The following is a 12,221-nucleotide window of genomic DNA, read 5'->3' as shown; positions in this document are numbered from 1 at the left end:
TTGATGATAAATAAGAATAATGACGAATGCGGACACCACCAGGCACACTCGCGCCTTCTCGACACTGCTGGGACCACCCCCATTAGCACGTATTGCTCCTAACACCAGAGCCCACAGGGAAGCTGAGACTGAGCAAAAAACGGGCTCAAGGCCTCTCCGTCTCTGGGGCAGACAGAGGTCCTGCTCCCAGCGCCCCCACCCCCATGGAGCCTGCCCGGCATTCATTGCAGAGATACCTGCCAGCATGGCCCAGCCACCAGTCACCCCTTACCTCCAGCACCAGCTCGCTTCTCCACTGTTCAGCCTCACACTAACGCCTTCCCCCCTCCCCACCCCCAAGAGTTGCACAGACCTTTTCCAGCTAAACAGATTGTGGGGCATTTCTCAGAATTCTCAGTCTCCCCGCCTCACCATTGCTCAGGACAGTCTTGCTTGGAGAACCATTTCCTCTCTTCTATGCCTTGGCCCTCCACCATCATTCTGGGTCCAGCTAAAGGCCAGCTCCTAGCAGGCGTTGTGTGCCTCCAACTCTGGGAGAAGGCACAACTCTGGGAGAATCCTGGGGGATTGGCAAAGCGAAGAAAACCCAGAGAGGGTATGTGACTTGCCCATGGTCACACAGCTGTAATAGTAAGATCTGAAAAGGGAAGTTGAATGCCTTCCCGGGTGAGTAAACCAGTAGGGGGCAGGCTTGGCAGAGGGACTTACTGGTGGGAGGGGAAGGAGGGAGGCGGGCACAGACACGCCTGTTCAGAAAGAGCCCGGCGCGGGCGGCTCCCTGGCCCCTCAACTCCGTGAGGCCTAGACCCCCTTCCCAGGCCCTGCATCTCCCCCGGCTCCGCGGTTTGCGAGCTCCTCGTGAGCTCCCGCCCTCCCGCGCCGCCTCCTCGCACCAGCCCTACAGGAATAGACGCGCTCTCGTTCCTGCGTAAAGGCTCGGCTAGGCACCCGGCGGGCGCGCAGACCCGCTGCGGGGCGGAGGCGGGGGCGGGGGCTATTCCTGGTGCGGCGGTTGACGCAGGCACTGCGCGGCCACCGCCTCTCTCCGCCCCCGACTCACCTGCTCCCTCAGTGATCTCGGCGGAGAAATGGGGGAGAGCCCTATTGCCCCTTCTTCCAGATGCCGGCTGCGGAAACTGGCATCCTGGCGCGGGATCTTTTGGGGCCCCGGCAGTGATCCTTCTGTGCCTTGGAGGTAACAGGGATGACTGCAGAGCTGGCTCTGGGAGGAATTGCCCTGCAGCCTGAGTTCTCTATTGTAAACAGTATACGAGTCACCCAGTCATCCCCTTTACCTGTTTCTCCAAAAGAAATGCCCCTCGCCCCCAGCACTCCCTGTCTTATTTCTCCAATGGAAATAACGGGAAGTGGGAGGCTGTGGGGGGAGGACTTTGAGGGGCCAGCCTGGGCCTGGTGAGAGTGTAGGACCCTGACCTCCTCACCTGGGGGCCCCAGGAAAGAAGGGGCCTCCACTGGTTCCCATGCAATAAAGCAAGCTTGCTCCAGCAGGCTGCAGGACAGGTATCTCACCATTCCTGTTTGTGTCTGGAATGGATGGCCACCAGAAGAGTGCTCACAGGGTCCCCTGGGCCCTGGAGAGTGTGAAACATCAGAGTGGCCCAGCCCAAGACTTATCTGGCACAACGAGGGCATTTCATCCAGGAGCTACAACTGAAGGAGGTTCACCCTCCAACATCCTCCAAGCCTTTGACCTTGCTGGTTCAGCTGTGCTTTCAGACCAAACCAGGACCATTCCCCTCCAACCTTTGTCTCTCCCCCAGCCTGAGATGGCCTTAGAGATGCATCTCCTTCCTCTCTGTCCTCAGACAGGAGAACCTCAGAGCAGGCCTGAGCAGGCCTGGTGGGCCCACAACAGATCCTGATTCATGGGTGAGAACTCAGCAAGTTCCAATAAAGCAGGAGCTGGCTGCCAGAAGGAGCCAGCCTGCTGCAGCCTGAATGCTCACAGCAGAGCGGAAAAGCTGGAATGGGCCAGGCAGGGTACTCTGAAGGAGGTGACAGGGCCCTCGAACGTTTATCCAGTCCTTACTGTAAGCCAGGCGCTCAGCTATGCCTCATCTCACTTCAAGGTGGGCATTGCTATCCCCACTATACAGATGAGAAAACTGAGGCTCTTGCAGTCACTCAGTGCCTACGAGGTGGAGCTGAGCTTTCTAGCTCTGAGTGTGCTTGATGTCAGAGCTGAAGCCCTGCTCTCCCAGCATCCTGGAAAGCTGAGGTGGCAGGAGGCGGGGACAGGGGAGGCGGGGGTACCGAGGGTCCCCAGCACGTAGGAAGGAAAGGGTGGCACACAGGCCTGCCTATACGCCTGCTCCGTGCCGGTGCTGCCCACTTGCATACCAGCAGCTCGCAGGGTTTTACGATGATGATTATTTCTGAAGGCACTTGAAATTAATGACAGCTCTAAAATGGCTGGGACAGCAGAGTCATTGCTAAGACCTCTAATTAGCAAGAAAAACGGAGACCAGGAGCTGGGGAGGCGGGCGGGGGCTGGGCAAGTGGCGCTGGGCGTGGAGTGGGGTGAGGGGAGTAGAGTGGAATCAGCATCTGACTGGAGGTCCCCGTGGAGTGGGCTTTTTACAGCTTAGCTAAAATTTAACTTTATTATGTATTTCTCCTAAGTACGCTTTGCCCCAGGCTGGACCCCATGTCTCATTTTATGCCATAAATTTGATTCTGAGCTCTCATGTTACCTCAATGTGTGAGTTGGATGGGGTGACTGCCCTTCCCTGGGCCTCAGTTTCCCTAGCTGTGTAACGGAGGCTGGCCTGGGGGTCCCTAAGCTCCAGGATTCTATGGCTTCTGCCTGGAGAGTGGGGAAGGTGGCATGAGGCCTGAAGGGGGGCTCTCTGGGGGACCCTGAGTCCCTGGAAGGCTAAAGCTTAGAAACTGGGAGTCCTGGGGGCCTCTGAGAACTACAGCAGAGCTCTGGGGCCCACCCACACCTCCTCTGTGCTGGGGTCGCCGAGGCTGCGGACGTAATGAAGTCCTCGCAACTCAGGCTGGGGTGAAGTGGATCAGGAAGTGGCAGGAAATCCATAGGTCAGAGTCTGCGCTGGTGTGGCTCTGGTGGCGGGCAAGGGATGGGGCGTCTGTGGGATCTAGCAGGAAAGTCCACTCTAAGAGGTGGGCCTGGGGCTGCAGCCAGGGCTGGGACCTTCCTGTCTCCTCCCAACTCCCCTTCCCAAGAGCCAGAAGGGACTCAGGGATGCCAGGGTCGCAGCTGGGCACATTACAGTCGGCCGGGCTGGGGCACCTGCTCGTCCAGGAGCTCCCCCTGCTCCTTGACCTCCAGGGGGCCGCGAGCTCAGGGAAGGGCACTGGGGCTTGGCGGATGGAAACTTCTTGGCACATTGGCTGGCCCAGTCTGACGTGGAGAGATGCTGGTGCACGGAGAGACAGCCATTGGTGGGTCGGGCGGATGCCAGGACTGAGGGCAGGGCTGTGAAAAGCCCACCCCACCTCACTGGGGCCCCCTCTTCGCTGGCAGCTCCCACTCCAGGCTTCTCTTGTCATCTACCCACTTCCTTGAACCCTCTGGGGTGCTCTTACCCCTCCTCTCCCTCTAATTATGCCCCCCTTCTCCCACAGACCTGCTCTGAACACTTCAGTCTTCCCCTCTGAGCCGGCTTGTGTCCTTGGGCATCTCTCTGAGCCTCAATTTCCCTTTGTAAAATGAGAGTGTCAGTAGAACCCACTTCACGGGGTTGGTGTGTGGATCCCATGACTTAATGGACAGCCCATACTTGTTGCTGAGCTTGGCACACAGTAAGTCTGATAAACGGTAGGTAGTTTTATGGTTATTATAATCACCGTCACGCCTGCTCTTTGCCCCTTGGCCCCACAGCTCCCCTCCCCCCGGTAAAGTCAGGGTCTAAGCTCCTCTGACAATTGAGGGACACCCCGAAGGCATGGATTGCTCTTGTGTCTGCTCCAGTTTCCACATGGAGCGCAGAGCCCAGCTTCCAGAGGGTCTGATGAATGCCAATGAAACCCAACTAAAAGTCAATTCATCGAGGAGGACCAGTTGACTGCCCGGGAGGAGGGAGCCCGGGCATGAAGGCAGGGGTACTTCTGAATCCTCAGCTCTTACTTTCCTTCCTTGGGGCCCTGGTAACCCATTCCTTCATCTGAGATGTTCCAGCAACCAGGGACACCTCTCTCATCTAGAAGCACAGCCCTCAGTTGCCTCCTCTATGGGGAATCCTGCTGAGAACCAGGGGGGAGGCCAGGAGGCTCTTGGAGGAGCCCAGGCAGAAGTCCCGGCAGAGGGGCCAGGTCCCGGGGCTGGTGCGCCCTTGGCCTTGCCACACAGCCCTGCTGAGCTGGGCTGCCCGCGGCCGCGGCCCCAAGGGCTCAGGAGCAGGGCACGCCTCTGGGGCCAGGCAGCCCTGCCCACCCCCACTCCCTCCAGGGGAACACCCACTGTTTCTTTCCTCCAGTCACCATGGGACCCAGTCAGCTGTCCATGAGAAGGCAGGGAAGTGTGCACTCCATTAAAAAAATAAATACAGGACAACACCCCCAAGTGATTAAATTGGGAGCAAAAACAACAAAAAGCAAATAGAATGTTTGTCTAAATGGACCACTCCCAGCTCTGGGAATCTGAGCTCTGGGCTTGGCAGAGAGGCTCCTCCCGAGAGCCTGGGCTCGGCTGTCCCCACGGATCACGTCAGGGGGAGCCTGAGCTAATGTGTGCCAACAGGCAGCGCTATTAGCGAATCCATTCATTAAGCGCTTGTCTTGAGTTCTGTTGTGCAAGAGACTTGTTTATTAACTTAAGTCAGAACCTGTTATTAGGTTAAGTCAAAGGCAGTGTGGCAGCTCGGGCGGGCCAGCTTCAGAGCCAAGCAGTCTTGAGTTCCAGTCCTGACTCTGTCTCTCACTGCTCTGTGACCCTGGGCAAGTCACTTCACTTCTCTGAACCTCCATTGGCCCGTGATGGACAACCTCTAAGATAGATCCCAATGAGCCTCGCCTCCTGGTATTCACCCGCTTGTGAAAGCCCCTCCCCTTGAGTGGCTTCCAGTGAAGAGAATATGACAGAAGTGATGGGATGCCACTTCCGAGATTAGGCTGTGAAAAGTCTGTGGTTCCGCCTCAGGTACCCTCTCTCTCCTCTCATTCGCTCGGAGGGCAGCAGCTGCCATGTTGTCAGCTGTCCTATGGAGAGGACACCGAAAGAAACGGACGGCTCCGGCCAACAGCCCCCGAGCCCTGAGCCCTGCCAAGAGCCACTTGAGTGAGCTCGGAAGCAGAGCCTCCTCGCGTCGAGCCTTATTGTTTTAAGCTACTAAGTTTTGGGGTGATTTCTTATGAAGTGCTAGGTAACTAATCCGCATCCCGTCTGAAAATGGGGCAGCAGTGCCTCTCTTTTGCAGTGTCTGCTGCTGGCTGGGGTGAGGAGTGCTCCCCCGACCTTGGGCAGCAACTTGGGGTTATCTAGTAAAGTTGAAAAATGCAGACACTGGGCCCAGCAGTTGCCCTCCTGGGTGTGTATCCTGGAGGAAGATGCCCATCCGGAATGTTCCCGTGCTGGTGTTTGTAATAGTGAAGAACTGGAAAGGCCCGAGATGTCCTCTGTGGGACAAGGACTAAGCAGGCTGTGGCCTGGCCCTGCAGTGGAATCCACCTCGGGAGGATAAGCTGCAGGCGCCCGTCAGCACAGACGATCTCACTAACAGACTGTTGCATGAAAAAAGCAAGAATGTACAAGATGATGCCATATATGAAGTATAAAAAGAAGCCAAAGCCGCATATAATCTGTGTGTGGCTCTCTCCATATATATATATTCCAATATATATTCCAGAGGGCTGTCACCTCTGGGGAGAGAGGAGGGGGAGGCGGCAGAGTCAGGTGCAGCCCGAGCCCCCGTTCCGGGGTGTTCGCCATGAGCAGGCGTGGCTCTAAGTGAGTTACATGTAGCAACTCATCTAATCCTTTCAACAACCACATGGAGTTCATGCTATTATTACCTCCTTTTGCAGGTGAGGAAAGTGAGGCAGGGGCCTTCAGGGAGATATTCTTGGGCCTTTGAGCCTAGCAAGAGGCCAGGGCTTGGTTGCTCACCTGCTGCATGGCCTGGGGGGGCCCCCATCGCCTCCTTGGCTGCAGTCTACTTTTCTGTAGCAAAGGAGGGACTTGCCTCCCCCCCATAAGTGTGGGTTGAGTTGTTGGACAGCCTTGATTAAGCAGTCTGGAGTATTTGCAGAGCCCCCTGTGAGTCATGCCTGTATCCTCTACATCGCAGGAAAGACTAAAAATGAGGGAGTGTGGACAAAGGAAGGTGTGAAGAAGACGATTCGATTCAACGCAGTTTGGTTTGGTTTCATCTATACTGGACACAGTTCACACAGACAACAATTGCGGTTGAGGGATATTACAATACTGAGCACTGACAACACGCCAGGCCCTGCATTAGGTGCTTTTATAAATTAGCTCGCATACGCCTCAGCCACAGCCCAGTAAAGTAGGGACTCTTACTACTACTATCCCCATTAAGCCAGTGAGGAAACAGCATCAGGGAGGGTGAGCAGCTTCCCCAAGCCGCACAGCAGAGCTGGGAGTGCCCTCCCTCCATCGTGACCTGCCCTCTGCTTGGCACTAGGGACACAGATGGGGGCCCCAGGTCCTGCCACCCAAGCCCAGGAGGGTCTGGAGGAGTGGGTGGGGGGGAATGTGTGTGGATGGAGCAGTCAGGACAGGCTTCCTTGAGGGGGCAGGTGCTTTAGTGGGGTCATTGATGGAACTACCCATCCATCAATCTACTCATTCATTCATTCATTCACTCAACAAGCATTCACTATAGCCCTCTCTGTGCCACAAAGAGCCCAAGAACCCGTGTGTAAGACTGCACCCAGTGGGATCCAGGCTGAGGTGAGGGAAGAGGGTTCCCACACACCGAGCAGGCCCAGGACCGTCAGGATAGATACACGGGAGGTGGTGAGGGCTGGCCCCAAACCCCCAGGAGTCAGCCAGTGTGCAGCGAGCAGGGAGAACTGCAGGTGCGAAGGCTCGGGCCTGGGGTGGAGGGGAGAAGCAGCTGGCCCGAGGAAGGTCCCAGCTCAGTCAGAGGAGGGTGGGGCTGAGGCCGCCACCATCTCTCCCCAAACTGTGCCCAGGCCCGGCGGGGTGGCCACCTGCCTCGTCCTCTGCCGGCTGCATCCCCCTGCCGGCTCAGCTCCGTGGGGCAGTCTGGGCCCCTCTCCAGAGGGATTAAGAGCGGCGGAGTTTGAACCATAACGGTGCATGTAATTATGTGCAAAACGAAGGAGGGCTCCTTAATAATTGATGGTGGGAGAGAGTAAATATCGGCAGAGGCACCCGGCTGCATCGCCCCGTCCCGTCTGGCTGGGACCCAGGGCGACCGCCGGGCCACTAATATGCCCATAAATTATTGAAGTGATAAAGAAGAAAGCAGGTGTCATGTCGGACCCATAAACAGCTTGTTAGCTAAGACTAACGGAGGGGAGGCCCCACTTGGCAGGGCGTTGGCGCCCCCCACACCCTCCCTGATTACAGAAGGAGATGGATGAGGATGGGTGTGGAGAGAGGCTGAGGGACTGGCTGGCCCCGCTGCCCCCCCATCTTGACCCACTTTGAAGTCAGCTGGTGCTGGGTTGAGAGAGGAAGTCCAGAAACACAAAGAATATTCTATGTCAGAATGCCCAGAAATGGGGCAGCGAGCTGCCCATCACTGTGGTGTACAAGCAGAGGCTAGGCAAGCTCGTGACAAAGGCTATTACAGGAGCCTGAAGAACCCTGGTATGCTGAGGCCGGTGGGAATGCTGGGAAGACCTGACATGCAGGCGGACACACAGGGTGCCGGCGTCCCAGTGCTGCCCTCTGACTGCTGTGTGACCTTGGTCAAGTCACCAAGCTGCTTCTCTTTCGCATTACCTGGGGACAGTCATGCCAACCTTGGAGGATTGTGGGAAGGGTCCTAGGAGCCTATGTATGTGGCATTCTGGTGCATAGTAGGTCCTCCAGAATGGGGTGCTCCCTCTGCCTCTCCCATCCACCCATCTCACAGGCTCCTAAACAGACCTGGCCTAGTAAGGTTTCCCTCTGCCTTGCTCTGTTTGCACCCCATTAAGGCCTGAGCCCAGGACATTAGTGGGAAGGGGAGGGGGAGAGCTGAGGGGGGGGACGGTGTCCAGCTGCCACAGCTGGGGGACAGGGTAGCCATGGCCGGGCCCACCGCAGGCCCCACCCCACACAGGCACCCCCACCCCTGGGGAGCAGCGGAGGCAAGCAGAGGCAGAGGAGCTGGGGGCCTCGTGGGGCGCGGGGGGAGGAAGCCCTGGGCGCTGGGCTCCTGGCGGCCAAGAGCGGGGACCCCCGCCACGCCTCGGGCTGGGTGCCGCGGTCTCTGAGCCGCTTGCCCCAGGGAGGGGAGCCAGGCAGCCGCACGTGGGCCTGTGTCCCCTGGCGCACTCAGTTCTGCCGAGGGCCACCCAAGCAAGGGGAGCAAGCCGGGCCCAGGGGAGGTGGCCACATCCACCCTCCATCCCCCCAGCAGGGTGTCTCGGAGCCTGGCCCCGTCCCCGTGGTGCAGTGGCAGCCAAGGCCCAGCCAGGAGCAGGCGCTGCCCAGGGGCACCGGGGAGCAGGGCGGGGCCTGCCGGGTGGCCTTTCCTGAAAACCCCCCTTCGAGCACTGTCTCTGCAAGTGGAAAGAAGGAAACCCCGAGTTCTTATGGGCTGTGCTTTGGGCTGGGCCTCCTCGCCCGGGGTCCTCTCGGCACCCCTGACCTTAGGCAGCCCTGCTCTGTGCCCCTGAGCCGTTTTGCAGAAACACAGAGGGGCCCGGGAGCTCCCTGAGGCCAGGCTTCAAGTCAGCTCGAAGCACCTGGGAGCCGGGCCTCCTGCCCCTCCCCACACCCGGTGGGCTCAGCACTGGAGGAGGCGGGAGACTCTCACTCGCTGTCACACACACGGCGCTGTGTTGTGACGGGTGGGACGCGCGCTCTGACAGTCGCTGCGGTGGGGGGTTCCCAGGAGCTTCCTTCCAGCCGGAGAACTCTGAGCACCCTTGGCCCTGGCCTGTCCGTCACCTGCCCAGCAGGGTGGGGGCTGCTGGGCCATGCCTGCGGTGACAGCCCAGACGACATGGCCAGAAAGGGACAGAGGTGTCCTTGAGGACTGAAGCCCACCCTGGGTCCTGGGACCCTCCCCTTCAGAGAGGGGACGGCTCTGCCTGGGGTCACAGGGGCCATATGTGGGAACTGGAACACGTCTGTCTGGTTGCAAAGGCTGTGTCACGTGGACTGGGGGGTGGGTATGCAGAAAAGGCAGTGGCATGGCCACCGGCTGCTGCAGAGGACGGGCAGGGTTCGAGATCTTGGGGACGGGCTGGTCAGGTCAGGCCACAGCCCCTCGTGGTCCCCAGAGATGGGCACTGGCTCCCCTCTGACCCCTCTGGCATTGTCCCTCTGTCTCTGTCCCTGGCTTCTCTCCTTCTCTCAGGGTCGGGGGGCCATAAGGCGGGCCACACCTCAGCCCCGGGGCAGGCTGGATGGCAGGCACCCGACCAGGCCCCTTGGGCAGGGATGGGAGCTGCAGGGGAACGGGGAGCAGGAAGGCTCCCTGGGCCGGCCTGGGTGGGAGAGCAGGGCTGTCACGGGCCGGGGGCGCCCAGGGCTCTGGGGGTAGAACCGGGGCTGAGGTCACCCTCCTGGGCCAAACCTTGACCAGGACTGCAAAGATCAGCAGCAACGGGCAGGTTCCACGGGGCTGAGAGGCCTGCGGGCGCGCGGGGGAGGGGGCGCGCGGGGGGAGCGGGCGCGCGGGGGAGCGGGCGCGGGAGCAAGGCTGGGAGCCGCGGGTCTTCAGGACTGTGGCAGAGTCTCTGGAAGGATGAGGCCAAGGCCCCCCTCCCCCCGGATCCACGGGCCTGTCAACCCCCATCCTGCCTTTCCTGGCTTGCAGGTCCCTTGAGTTACCGACAACGACAACGTGTCTGACAAACTCCCTTGGAGCATGGGGAGCAGGTGGGGGGGACTGAAGGTGGCCCCAGAGAGGAGCCCCGGCATGGCCCCGAGGCAGCTAGCGGGGTGGGGGGAGGGAGGGAAATGGGGTGTCCTTCCTAAGAGCCTGCTGACACCCCCAGGCAGGACCCAGGCTCTGGCACTCCAGCCTCATCTCTCTCTGGGGCAGTGGGAGGGCGTGGTGATGGGAGGGCCTTTTGGACTGTGGGCCCTTCTGGGCAGGGCCCTCGGGCAGGTCCTTTCACCTCTGCCTTCGTTTCCTGAAGGCAGCACCTGCTCCACAGGCTGGGAGGATAAAATAGACAAGCCATTTGAGCCCTGGGAGCAGTGCTTGGCACACGGCAGCCCTCGAGGAGGGTGAGCCGTTGTCGTGAGTCTTGTCAGTGCAGTGGCGTCTGTTTTGTGGGCTAGGTCCTTAAAAACAACAACAGTGTTGTGTTGTACATTTGTGGGTATCAGTGTCAAACCTGTGATGTGCGATCTCTGCTGGGTGTGTCCGGGGTAGGTGTCCTGAGCAGGACGTCCCCACAGCTGTCCCCTCAAGGCCCACCACTGCACAGATAGAAAACCCAAGCTCCGCTCAGGGCTCCCGGGGGGCACGGGCACTGTGGTCTGGACCTCGGCAGGGCCCTCTCCCCATCCCTTCGCTGCCCACAACGTGACTGACTAGAGCCTGGGGCTGGTGGATGAGGCGTACCCTGGTTTCAGGGACCCCAAGAGCCGACCTGAGCCTCTACCTGCTCCTTCTGGGCTTGCCGCCTGCCTCGGGGGCTTTCCTTACCTGGGGGGTGAGGGTGGCATCGATGGAAGGGGGAGGGGCCCAGGGAGAGCAAGATAGGACGCAGCACCTGAGCCCCTGAGATGGCAGGAACCAGGACCCAGAGCAGGCCTGGGCTGGGCTGGGCCCTGGCCGATGCCCGATGACCGCTCCTGGAGCTGATGGACACAGCCCTGGGCTGACTCCCTCCATCCCTGGCCACGTGTGCAGAAGGACCTGTGGGCCCATTTCACAGGGGAGAAAGTGGGGGCTCAGGGAGGTGGCCCGGTCAGCAGCCAGACCTGGTCCTGGTGAAGGTGCCAGAGGTTTGGGATTGGATGGAAGGCCCTCAGGTGGGACCTTCTCCATTTGGGGCAGGCTGGCAGCCCAAAGTAGAGAGACCCGGAAGGCCCCATACTCTCAAACCAAGTGCAGCGAATACACTGGGACATAGTGCCTTCACCTCCTGCCGGGCCGAGGAACCAGCCGTGGACGTGAATACCTGCCTCGTCCTCCTCAGGGGAGCGGGGAGAGAGAGAGGTCTGGCACGTCCTCAGGAGATTTCCCAGGGGCTCGCAGACTTGCGGAGGCCCTCCGCACGCCCCCCCCCACCAGAACTGGTTTGCCCAGGCCCCTCGATCTGGTGGAGCACGGTGGAGGGGACCACCCTCCCCTCCCCACAGGGGGGAGGGAGCCCCAGCTGGCCAGCTTGCAAGGACCTCAGATGTCAGGGCCAGGAGGCCAGGAGGCAGAGGCCAGGGCGGGGGGGTGGGGGGGGGCTGAGGCCCACTCCTCATTACTGTCTCTCTCCAAGTGCCAGCCCAAGCAGCAACTGGTGACACCTCAGCCCACCAGTGCCCACTCTGCTTCCACTCTTGAACCTGGTGGGGACATTTCCACATTTACTCAACGTGCCTGAGGTGGGGGTGTGTGTGTGCGCCTGTCTTGTGGCTAAAGGCAAATGCCAGCTCGTGTCTGAAGTGTGGGAAGCATCACGAACAAACTCAGGGTGACTTCTGCTCAGCCTCCCCTTCCCAGGGCTGCTGCCTCCGAGCCGCCCCTCACTTTGCACCCCACACCCCGTCGGCCTAGTCCTGCTGGAGAGCTGGCTCCGGAGCCACTTAAAAGAGCTGCCGGCTTCCCTTAAGCCAGCAGTTAGCTTTGGGAGCAGAATTAAAAACAGGAGCAAAGGTAAAGATGTGGCTGAGAATGCGCCTGTTGTGGTGGACATGAGCCAGCCTTACATGGGGCGAAGGAGTTGCCAGCCCAGGAGTACAGGATCCCAAACGCCCCTCAGATACCTCCACTGCCTGGTGAGACCCCCAGGCTGGAGCCAGGGGGCCTCAGCAGAGCTCAGCTGGACTGGCAGCCCAGGGTGAGGCCAGGAAGTGAACGAGTGCAGGAGCAGGCCTCAGTTTCCCCATCTGCAAAGTGGAGATGGCAGTGTCTGTCCTG

General features: G+C 59.8%; 1 protein-coding gene across 1 annotated transcript in view; it reads right to left on the bottom strand.

Moving 5' to 3' along the window:
* Positions 1-12,221, bottom strand: part of LINGO1 (leucine rich repeat and Ig domain containing 1) — a 77,566-nt gene that overhangs the window by 18,899 nt on the left and 46,446 nt on the right. The gene's annotated exons all lie outside the window — the stretch shown is intronic.

The sequence above is a fragment of the Dasypus novemcinctus genome, chromosome 3 (assembly GCF_030445035.2).
Source record: "Dasypus novemcinctus isolate mDasNov1 chromosome 3, mDasNov1.1.hap2, whole genome shotgun sequence".
Taxonomy (NCBI): Eukaryota; Metazoa; Chordata; class Mammalia; order Cingulata; family Dasypodidae; genus Dasypus; species Dasypus novemcinctus.
This window is presented reverse-complemented; position numbering and strand designations above follow the sequence as displayed.